Source organism: Gallus gallus, chromosome 20 (genome assembly GCF_016699485.2).
Source record: "Gallus gallus isolate bGalGal1 chromosome 20, bGalGal1.mat.broiler.GRCg7b, whole genome shotgun sequence".
NCBI classification, from domain to species: Eukaryota; Metazoa; Chordata; class Aves; order Galliformes; family Phasianidae; genus Gallus; species Gallus gallus.
The window spans coordinates 8,326,110-8,337,234 of NC_052551.1; the positions used below are offsets into that span (position 1 = coordinate 8,326,110).

The following is an 11,125-nucleotide window of genomic DNA, read 5'->3' on the forward strand; positions in this document are numbered from 1 at the left end:
GTGCTCCTTTAAGAAACCCCTTGGAAACTTCAGGAGAAGATGAATCTTCCTCTTGACGAATTAATTTTCTCCCTCCGCCTGACCCGTCGGCTTGCACTGCCAGCAAAGTTCCCATTAGCTCTGGTGGAGTTTGCCAACATTCGCTCAGCTCCAAACCCCACAGAAATCCACTGGAGCCTTTCCATTGATTTCGAGGAGCTCCGGGTCAAATCCCCGACTGCGGGACGAGGCGCGGGTATGCGCTGCTGTGAGTGATGAGCTGTGGGACGACGTCTTCATCGCTGGGCAGGGCCGGGAGGAGGGCCGGGGATGCTAAGTGGAACCATCCTGCAGTGAGGTCATTCGCTTCGCCGCGCTCCTTCCCTTCTCCCAGGGAGGAGATGATGGCAACTTTCATGCTGAGACCAAAGGCTTTATTTCCCATCTGTTCTCTGCTCTGTCCCCGAGGCTGTCACCCACCGCATTGCCACCGCTGCTGTCCTGCAGCCCCTGAGGAGAAACCTCCCCGAGCCAACAGCTCACGAGTGCTCCTCAAGAGGCAGCCAAACACGGCCTTTATCAGCGCATGAGAGCTTGCAAAGATAACGCTTCAAAGAAAACACGTTCTAAATACACCTTTAAAAGCCTTAAAACGTAATTCCATAAATGTTTGTGTTACTTGGGTGAGAGATAAAGCAAAGCGGTATTGCTGAACTGTAGCGGGGCTGAATACCTGCAAACTTCTCCCGTGTCCCTATCAGATGAATAGCTCACTTATTAACCTAGAGCTGCCTACAGCAGAGCCCGTTCCTTTCTCAATGATCTTCTCCCTGCTGTGGGCTCTGTTTGCCCGTGGCAGTGCCGCTCTGCTAGGACGTGGCCACTGGTGCAAATCAGAGCAAAACCTGGAATCAAAATCCTTCCCAGTGCTCCAGCCAAACACAAGCAGCTCCCGCCGTGAACCTCTGGAGATGCCGCCCAACTGCAGCAGGAGGTGAGGACATTTTCCATGGGAAGACTGCGGGAAGCCAACAGCCTCACAGTGGGTACGTGGTTGTGGCTTCATGGGGAGATTGGTGATGCATTTTCCAAGTAACTTTCCTGCTCTCTGTTTGGTGCCTCGTCAGGAAGGTGGCACACTGCTTGATGGGCTAATGGCACACTGAGACAGAGCATCACATCGGCACTTTTGGAAATGCTAAGCCTTGCGAGCATCAACCCCAAACAGCTGTTTTAGGACTGAGGATGCCCACATGTGACCTTCAAACTGCATTGGTTGGGCTTGGCCATTGGTGCAGGATTTGGTGCCCATCCACCAATCTCTTCGTGCATTCAGCAGCTGGGCACAGGCAGGGTTGTCCCTGAGGGGCTGCACAGTCCCCAGTTTGTGGCCACTGAAAAACATTCTGAAGAAGACCAGAGGTTTCCAAGCTGCCCTGACTGCCTCATGGCAGCACGAATGGGCCGGGAGTGGGAATCAATGGCAGCACAGCGGCAGTGCAAATCCATCCCAACTCTTGTCTGACGTATCCTTCAGTGCTCTCAGTCTTAAATAATTAACATTATTCTTAAGGTGCCCTAAACCCTGTGTGCACCTTTCTCTGTATTTAACCTCTACAGTTTACAGGTAACCTCTTTTCAATCTCCAGCACTTTCTCCTTTGCAAAACAAACCCTTGGGACTTCTTTGGATGCCAGAAAGCAAGAGTTTGAATAGTTGGTTTAGATCCAGAAGCATTTTCTTCTCTCCCTCTCTCTAAGCCAGAGAAAAGGCATTTTACAACCTCTTTGAGCTGCGCAGCGTAAAAAGCTGCTTAGAGAAAGGGGCAAGGGGTGGCCTGGGGCACAGCTAACCAACAACTCCAGCAATGACAGCAGGGAACCAAAGTCCTCCCCCACCCCACAAAGCACACTGTCCATCAGGAACCATGATAAGCAAATAGTGTGCAGGAGGGCGGCTCCACACTGCTCCAAAAGGCTCTGCAAGCCCCAGGACAGCGGGAAGGCAGCTGTGAGTGGTGTGCCCTGGGAGATCAAAATCAGAAGACAGCAGAGATGAAGCATCGCAGAGGGGGAAACCCTGTGTTTTCTCTCAAGAAGATGTTGTCACTCCTTTATCTAGTTTGCAAGCTATCTATGCTGTGTATATGTCGAGCTGTCAGTGCCTGGGACACTGAACATATTCCTTTCTGCTTAGCATCTGGGCTGAGCAGCCAAAGCAATGCAATGGGTGCAGCAGCTCCATGGGCAGCCCGAGAAGCCCAATCCTTCTCCAAAAGTCCATTGGAATCCCAGTTCTGCACCCCACCAGTGCTCAGCAGGAACCCAGCACGTAAGGTGACAGACAGATCAGTGCTCCAGCTTGGCCAACGCCATTCACCAACAGTAAATAAATGGCGTCATCATTTCTGTAATCTTTCCTAATAACCATGTCTGAGCCCACCCGGAGGCTCCAGTGTCAAACACTTCTACCTGCGGTGACTGATGCCAGGTGCTCCAAATTCAAACTGTTAGAAACAGTGAGAAGTGATGGGCAGGCTGAGTTGCCTTGGGGCACACATCCAGAGCAACCAACCATGCTTGTTGGGAACATCAACTCATGAGAAGAAAACACGTTAAAATACCACCCCTACCATTTTTGTGTGCAAAACAAGGCTCAGAGCAATCTACTTTTGAGCACAGATTTTGGGTATGGGGCTCTGTTCATCCTTAGGGTATTTCCATAGGGGATTTTCTGGCTTGATGGAGATGCCCATCACGGAGTGACAGTGGATACTCTTACAAAACAACATTAAGAATGCTGCAGGCCATGACAAAGGTTAATTAATTAGAAATTAATGACTCATTCTAGATCTCATTAGAGATGCCTAAAGATGCATTCAGGGTGGGATGTCATGAAGAGAAGGCAAAGAAGCTGAAAGCATCTTCCCCTTCTGCCTGGCAGGGCTGGACATGGCTTCACTGTGGGAACCTACTCCTAATATGGCTTATACAGCACAAACTGACTGCAACTCATCTAAAAACGCAGCGAGAAGAAACCATTCTCCAAAATGTCAGTTCCATGAGCTGATGTTCCTCTTCCCAGACAGATGGTCTGATTTTTGGGTGTCCTGTGTGGAGCCAGGAGCTGGATTTGAAATCCTTTCGGTCTCTTCCAACTTGGGATATTTTATAATTCTTCCAGTTAAATTGCCTATGTTAATCATGAAGAATCTGCTTTTTCTTCCATTGTGCCTGGATGTTATGCTTTTCTTTCCACAGGAGCTTAGTGTTGTACAGCAGCAGGGCTGAGGCTTCATTCATTCAGCCTCAGAGAAAACAAGGGAGATATTTCTTCAGTTTGTGACAGCTTTGTAGCATGAATTGCCTTGTGTTTTACAATGCTCCCTTGCAGTGTGCTGTGCATGCATGCTAGCACTGATAATTTTTGGCTAACAGTGGTATTCAATCATCAGATAAAAACTAATGAAGGAGAGAGCCAGAAGATGTGATGATGACGAGGGGGAGGAATTCAGAGTAGTAGAGGGGGGCAGCTATCATCCAGGCAGGGCTGCTGAATTGATGTGAGTGATGATTAACATTCTGATTCATTAAGCGTGGCTCATTGTATGGCTTCATCGATGGGAAGATTTCAGAGCTGGTGCCAAGCAACAGGAAGTTTCTCCAGGGCTCATCCTACCCACGTTGTGCTGGTGCAGGACAGGTGGCCCTTAGGTGGCTAAGAGACATGGTTAGTGGGCACGGTGAGGATGGGTTGACTTGATGACCTTCGTGTTTTTTTCCAACCTTAATGATTCTGTGATTAAAATAAAATGAAAATGGAAACAGAGCTTAAACAGGGCACGTCTGAGGGTGCAAGCAAGAGAAGAGTATGGAGAGACCAATGCTCAAATATTTCCCCATTCTCAGTATTTACTCAGCAGCCCCCTGTACTGAACCTCCATTGACATCCTCTCAGGCAGGGATGCTGGGGGCTTCCAGCTCCAGCTGCTGTTACCCCACCAAGTTTTCAGGGATATTGCTACAGTTAAGAAAGCTGAAATCCAGCACTCAGCTCCTCCAGCCTTCTTTTCTATGTGCAGAAATCCTGTACATCTCCTGGATGGCAATACATGGTGTAAAGAGGTTACTGCTGCAGAGATGGGGATGGCCACATTACTCATGTGCAGCCAAGTGCTGAATCATCTGGGTCACCTTATGAGATGCCATCTATACTTGTCATACAGATTTTACAGAAGGAATATTTCCAGGATGTTTTAGGGAGCATTAATACCATTTATATGTATTGCTTCTTTTATCCCTTTGCATAAAAAGCCAGGTGAATCTGGCTGCCCAGGACCTGTAAGGAGAGAAGAGTTACCGTTCAGACATTTCAAAAATCTCTAAAATGCACCTGCAATGGTCTTCTCATCCATCACCGTGCTGTTATTTTAAGCTTCAGCATGCTGGGACTTCCCCACCCTCCAAGCGAGTGTTGAACCAGAGGGACATAAACGGTCCTTCTTGAGGAACTTCAGTATGTTTTACTCTGTCCCTCTGAGTTACTCATAACTGAGGGACTCATAAACTCAGGAAAAATAATAAATTAGAATCATAGAATGATTATTTCCACCTGAACATCAATAAAAGAGGTGGCCAAGATCAGAATTCGGTGCTTTCTGTATTCAGTCTATTCGCCCCACTGCCCAGTGCCCAGACTTTGTACCAACAATGCTTTTCCTTCAGAAAATTATAAAGAAATAAATAAATGAAAGAGCAGCCGAGTTGCTCTGCTGGCTGCCCTGTACTTTTAAGAAGTGCATTTGGTCTCATGAGAATGCATCAAAATTTTCATGCTTAGCGGAAAATAAAAATATTTGCACTCAGTTCATTTCTAGAGCTGCACATAAAGTGCTCCCCCTCAGGGCACATCCAAGGAAAAGACTGGAAATAAAATATAAATTCTAAATAGCAGTAAAAAGTTTATCGCTTTGGGGGTTATGAGTGTTCAGCTTTTATTACTACAAAAATCAATTTACTGAACTTAGGTTTACTGCAAAATCAAAAAAGTTAAAACCTGAATTCATTCTGCATCCACAGCTTTGCTGCTTCTCACCTTTTGTGCCAGCGGTGGCCAGAGACAAGGGTTGGGATGGCGATGGTGATGGTGATGGGTATGGCGATGGTGTTGGGGATGACGATGGGGATGGCGATAGTGAAGGAGATGGCGATGGGAATGGAGATGGGGATGATGGTGGGAATGGCAATGGGGATGCATGAGTGACCTCCTCCCAGCGGTGCTGGCGGCACTGCATCTTCACCAACATCACTGTAGTGAAACCAGATTAGTTGCTGGGAAGTACCAATCTGCACATTCCCAACAACGTAGTGCTGATTCAAGTGGTCAAGAAAAAGCAACAAACAAGAAGTGGAAAAGTAAGAGCAGTGATGTCACTTCACTGTGGCTGAGCTTCTCTCAGCACAATGCAGCCCATCAGCAAATCTTGCATATCCCCCCTTCTGTTTTCATTCCTGAAGTTTTTAAGGTTAACGCCAGCGCAAGTTCTTGCAGAGCTGGTGGAAAGTGGCAGAGTTGGGCCATGGTGAATAGATTCTGTAAATGCTTTCCGGTCCGCCACCGTACTCACAGAGTCCCAGTTCTCAGTAAGCACCAAAAGTTCTCATAAGGAGAATTTCAGCCTTGCTGACAATTTCTGAATGTGTAGCAGAAAAGCCTTTTTTTTTTCTTTTTTTTTCCCAGACTAATATATATATATATATATATATTTCCCATATATATATATATATATAGGAGCACTTGGTCACCTTTATAGAGTGTCAAAGGAAACATTCTGAGAGGGTGAAAGCTGCCAAGCGAATCAGCAAATAGCCAGGGCTAGCAGGGAATGTTGGGTAGAACGCCCACTACCAGCAGGTTTGGCACATGCCCCACTGAAATATGCTCTGACCCACAAGAGCAAGGCGCAAATGCAGGCAGCAGAGTCAGGATCCCATTGGCACTGCCCTAGCATTTACACAGTAGAGTTTTTAATTGGGTTCCCCTAACAGCCCTTTGCCCCTCCAACAAAACAGTGAGCTGCTCAGATTTTGGGGGACACCTGGCTGGTTGGCTCCACATTCCAGAGGTCTCTGTACAAATGAGGTTCTTCTGGAGTGATGCTTGGCATCTCACTGTGGTGAGCCAGCAGCTCCTGCCAGCCCCACAGATTTATAGGGGAGTGGCCGCCAGCATGATGCAAAGAGCTGGAGCTGCCTGCGGAGCCACACCCCTGCTGCATTTTTCAGCTCTACAGCAGCCCCCCAAGCTTTATCTGTCCATCTTGCAAAAGATGGAAAGTGCTTTGCAATTTTTCAGAAGGTCATCTGATAACCCTGTCAGGCATAATGCGCCGTGATCAGATCTCCCCAGGTTGGGGTGGGGTGAATCAATTGTGAGCAAACACCTCTGACAGACCTTGCTGACATGAAAGGTGCAAACTCACCAGTAATTTATTGGAAATGTGCATAATGGAAAGGATTATACTTAATTTCCCATCAAAAAATAGGTTTTCTCGGCATGCAAGTGAGCAAACAAGAGCATGAGTGAAGGCACTAGGGCTCAGTGAATCACAGCAGGAGTGGGGTGGGATGCAGCAGGAGGAGCAGTGCTGTCCCCACTGCCCCAGCACCATGGGGCAATCAGGACATGGGGAGCCCTCACCTTACTTTCCAATAAAGTAAGATCCTTCCCCCTTGGAATCCTTAGAGAAATAACACAAACATGCAGGTTTTAAGTCACAGAGATGTTGAGTTCTGTATCACTTAAAGAAAACCAGGAAAAAGGCTCAAGGGAGACATTATTACTCCCTACAACTCTGCAAGAAGGTTGGAGTGAGGTGGGGGTTGGCCTCTGCTCCCAGGTAACAGTGTTAGGATGGGATGTGATGGTATCATGTTGCACCAGAGGAGAGTCAGATTGGGCATTATGGATGCAGTGGCACAGCTGCCCAGGGAGGTGGTGGAGTCACCATCCCTGGAGGAATTCCAGAGCTGTGGAGATGTGGCACTGAGAATTGTGGTCAGTGGGCATGGTTGGGTGGGCTGAGGTTGGACTCGATGACTTTAGAGCTCTTTTCCAGCCTTATTGATTCTATGAACTGAAGAATCTTTGGTTGCCAACACTGCAAAGAGAAAGTGCATGGGACAACCTGGCATTCCCCCACACTTAGGCTGTTTTCATGGAGAGATTTAGATCCCACACAGTGAGTGTTTCCTCTCTGTAGAACCCAACCACAGCTATCCATGGCAGCTCGCAGACTGACTGCAGACTGCTGGCACAGCCCTAGGGGTGATGCTGGCTGCAGTCCTGCACTGTGGGACAATGAACAACCCCTGCCAGAGGCCTGGGCAAGAAGAAGATGGCTCTTCCTGTTGCCCACAGCATGCCAATTGCTCCTTCCACCATTAAACTAAATGTCTATTTATCAGCACAGCTTTCACAGCAAATATTCCTATTAACCAAGCTTTCAAAGCCAACAAGGATTTCCAGTAAACACCCCTATTAATCAAGCTTCCAAACTACCGATTCCAAAACCTAAAATTACAGATCACACATTATTTAACAGACCAGTGCCACCCTTCCACAGCATGAGCCTAAGCCTCATCGCTAACAGCGATAACACCAAGCTGGCTGCTTTTTCCCCATACAGAAGGGCTCAGGGCTGACCCCGCTTCCCTCTGGAAGGGTGAGCTGTGCACAAGCAGCGAGCATTAACCATAGGAAATGACTGCCACCTCCAGCCCTCTGCCTGCTATTGGAGCCGGCGTCTCCTTGGGTGACTCGGGGAACGTGGAAACTTGTTTTACTGCTTGCTTGTCCTGAGATATAAACAGTCAGGCTCGGAGCACAGAAACACGAGATGGCAATTATCCCAGAGCTATTAGCTGCGTCTGAATATCATAGACTCGAAGCTCCCTTGATCCACTGGAATTTATATGACCGTTAATGGGGACTGTAAATTGCTGTCAATGGGGATAACTCGCTCCATGGGTTTTTGGAGAGGTGGAGGGAGGGAGCGGGCAGGAAGACGGGAAGGTGCCCCACGATGGACATGAAGAGCTGTACAACAGCTTTAAGGCACCGCTGTCTGCTGGCATATAGTAGATAATAAAAATTTGTTTTAATTTAGCACATAAGGATATGATGTCAAAATAAAAGGTCTCAAGAACAAGTAAGAAACATAAAAAAGTCATAGCCCATGCTGTGAGTATCAGCTGCACGTCATAAAGATACATTAATGGTGTATTTCTTTAAAAGAAATTTTTGTAGTTGGGAGTTTTATGAGAAATAAGTTTAAAATATTAAAAGTGGAAGTTTTATGATTGGAGGGGGAAAAGCTTCACTTGAAGGCGATGGGAACAGAAGGAGCACAGAAGTGCAGTGCTGGGCACGCTGGTGCAGCCAGCTGTGGCTCTGCCCCGTGGGGACCCTTCCACTGTGCAGTGCCCCCACAGATGCCAGTGGGAGACTTGTTTTAGTGGGAACAGAATCAGGCCCCAGAGGTCAGAGCTACGGACACGACCCAAAGTCTTCTTGTAAAACAACAGGAAAGCAAAGCTGCTGAAAACAAACCCACGTGTGTGCCAACAGAAAAAAATAAAATCAATGGAGCAATGCTTTGCTGTCAGACACGGGTTACAGAGAAAAGCAATTAATCTAGGGGTTGAGTTGGAGTGTTGGTTCATCCTCTCTGGTTCCGGGCTAGGAGTGACTATTGCAACATCCTGCATGGAATCACATCCAGCAGGAGGCTGTGTCCAGCAGGACCACGCTTGGTGGGATCCTCACTAGGAGAGAGCTCACAGCAGCTTTGCTGCTATGGATCACCTCGTGTTACCTCTGTTGGGGAAGCCTGTGGCTCGTGTCTGTAGGGAAGCTCCCAAGGAGTGTCCCAGGAAGAGCTCAGGGTGTCAGTGCATCTCTATAGAGCTGGTGGTTTCCAGGCACAGAATAAAGACACAGGCACAAGAATAATATTGAAACAGATGAGATCATTTCTATCGGTGAGTAGAAAAAAGCGTTTTAACCCAATGAGTAAAACATTCTTTCCTACTGTTCCACTCCTCTGTCACTCACTGGGAAGGATAACCTCGTATTTCCTTCCCCTGCCTTGCTGCTAACACTGCAGGTATCAAGGGAAAACTCCCCAAAACAGGAGCTGTTGGTGCTGAACTTCCAAAATCTATTCTTCCATGTGCATCCATAGATGTCAAGCAGCTGCTGGTGGTGATCACCCATAGGGACTGTTTTACCGTAGATTTACATCCAGGGGTCTTCAGCTGAGACAAAGCACTGTTTCTTCTGTTTGCAGTAATCTGTGCAGAGTGGTGTGATCTGAAGGAGATGGACTCAATGGTCCTTATGGATCCCTTCCAATACAGGATATTCCACGAACCTAAAAGGATGGGAGATGCTTGCTTGGGTCAAGGTGTGCACCTTGCCCTTGCAGATAGGTTGCTCTCCTCCAGCCCCAACTGAGTGCAAAGGATCACACGAAGAGTTTCACCAAACAGCTGGCTGCCAACGGGCCCTTAGGCTTGAAATTACAGCTCTGGAGAAACAAGGATTAAAGCTTCATCCAAACCTGTTGCCATCACATAGACTTTTTTTTCCCCTCCAGAATATTAAGACAAATACGCAGTGCCTTGGACACTATAAATATTAATGCAGAGTACATTACGCGTGTGTAGTGTAAATATTCATGATGAATGAATATTAATGCCTTACATCTGAATGATCTCCCAGGGCACTCACAGGGCGCATCAGCCAAGAAGTGATCCTTCCCTCCCTGGTCCCAGTTGTCCACAAGCAGCAATGGTGAGCACTGCTCTAGTGAACTTTTTCCAAGGAACATCCTTAAAACAGAATGAAACAATCCCAAATCCTGGTCCCTGTCTCACAAACCCCTGTCAGAGTACCTGGAGAACACTCTATGAACCAAATCATGCATGATGCTGGGGATGGCGGTGCTCTTGAAACAAGGCTGCCACCGTCAGACTGCTCGGAGCCCTGTGTGGTCCATTATATTTTATGCTGGTTTCCTAAACATTCACAGTTAAATAAACGATGATAACACTTCATAAACATTTTTCTAACATGCGGAATGTTTGACATGAATTTCAGCTATTTTAAAACTAATAAACAATTGTCAATCGGATGTTGGAGACTAAGCAGAAGCCACAGCCATTCTTATGGAACATCAAAGGCATAATAAATATCTTATTTTTTCAAGCAAAGCTTTTGTACTTTTGCGTAGGAACCTCTGTCAGAGAGCAGAGGGCTGAGCACTGGGGCTGTGTGTTGCTGTCTGCTGTGCTCAGGGTTGTGATGGAGAAATATGAGGCGTCACACTTTGGTTGATCGGTCTGAGCTTCAGAAATCTCCCAGCATTTGGGAAAAAAACAGATGAGCAGCCATCAGGCTCCCTCTCCACTAGCTGCAAATGCACTTTTGCAAGTGCAAAGGTGCTTTGTGAAGCTGCTTGCTGCCTCCCAGGCTCCTCCATCCACCCAGCATCATCCAGCATCACACTTGGGGGGGAATGGAGGGAAAGTGTGGGTTTTGCATCACCACGGAGCCCTGCTGCAATGGCTGAGAGCACAGGCAGGGCTTCCTCAGTGCTGGCTCTGCCCTTTGGTTGTGCCCTGCTGGGTGGGGAAAGCAGCCAGCACACAACATAAGTCAGCAGCAATAGAACATCACCGGAACACTTTTTTTTTTTTCTGATGAGTGCCCTGGATTGGAAAAAAGGATAAGAAGGAGCAGATTTAGAGTAACAGCTCATTTAACAAGAGATGGTCTGTCTCCTTTAATCTATTGCTGGTCATGTCCCAACCAGCTAAAGGTTTCCCAATAGCAAGAGCTGGTGAGCATTGGCGAGGAAGCTGCGGCCACCCAAGATCCTTCTGTGTGCTGGGAGGACAAGAAGGAGCCCCCAGGAGCAGAGCAATCAGGTCCTGGCTCCTCTCTGCCCTGCCTGAAGGCTGCGATGCCCAATAGGATGGAAGTGGTCCCATGGATGGAGGCTGCAATGCCCAATGGGATGATAGTAGTCCCCACGGTTGGGATGGGGAATGGTGGCTGTGTGGGAGGACGGCTGGGATTGCAG

The 11,125-nt window shown here is 47.6% G+C and overlaps 1 long non-coding RNA gene across 2 annotated transcripts; it reads left to right on the forward strand.

Moving 5' to 3' along the window:
* Positions 1-799: 799 nt before the first annotated feature.
* On the forward strand, positions 800-10,248 carry LOC121107297. 2 transcript variants are annotated; one of them, XR_005841110.2, is made up of 2 exons: positions 800-1,025; positions 2,923-10,248. It is a non-coding gene; the product is annotated as an uncharacterized LOC121107297 (long non-coding RNA). The 2 variants fall into 2 exon arrangements; XR_005841111.2 differs by having other exon boundaries at positions 800-1,021.
* The last annotated feature ends 877 nt before the right edge of the window (positions 10,249-11,125 follow it).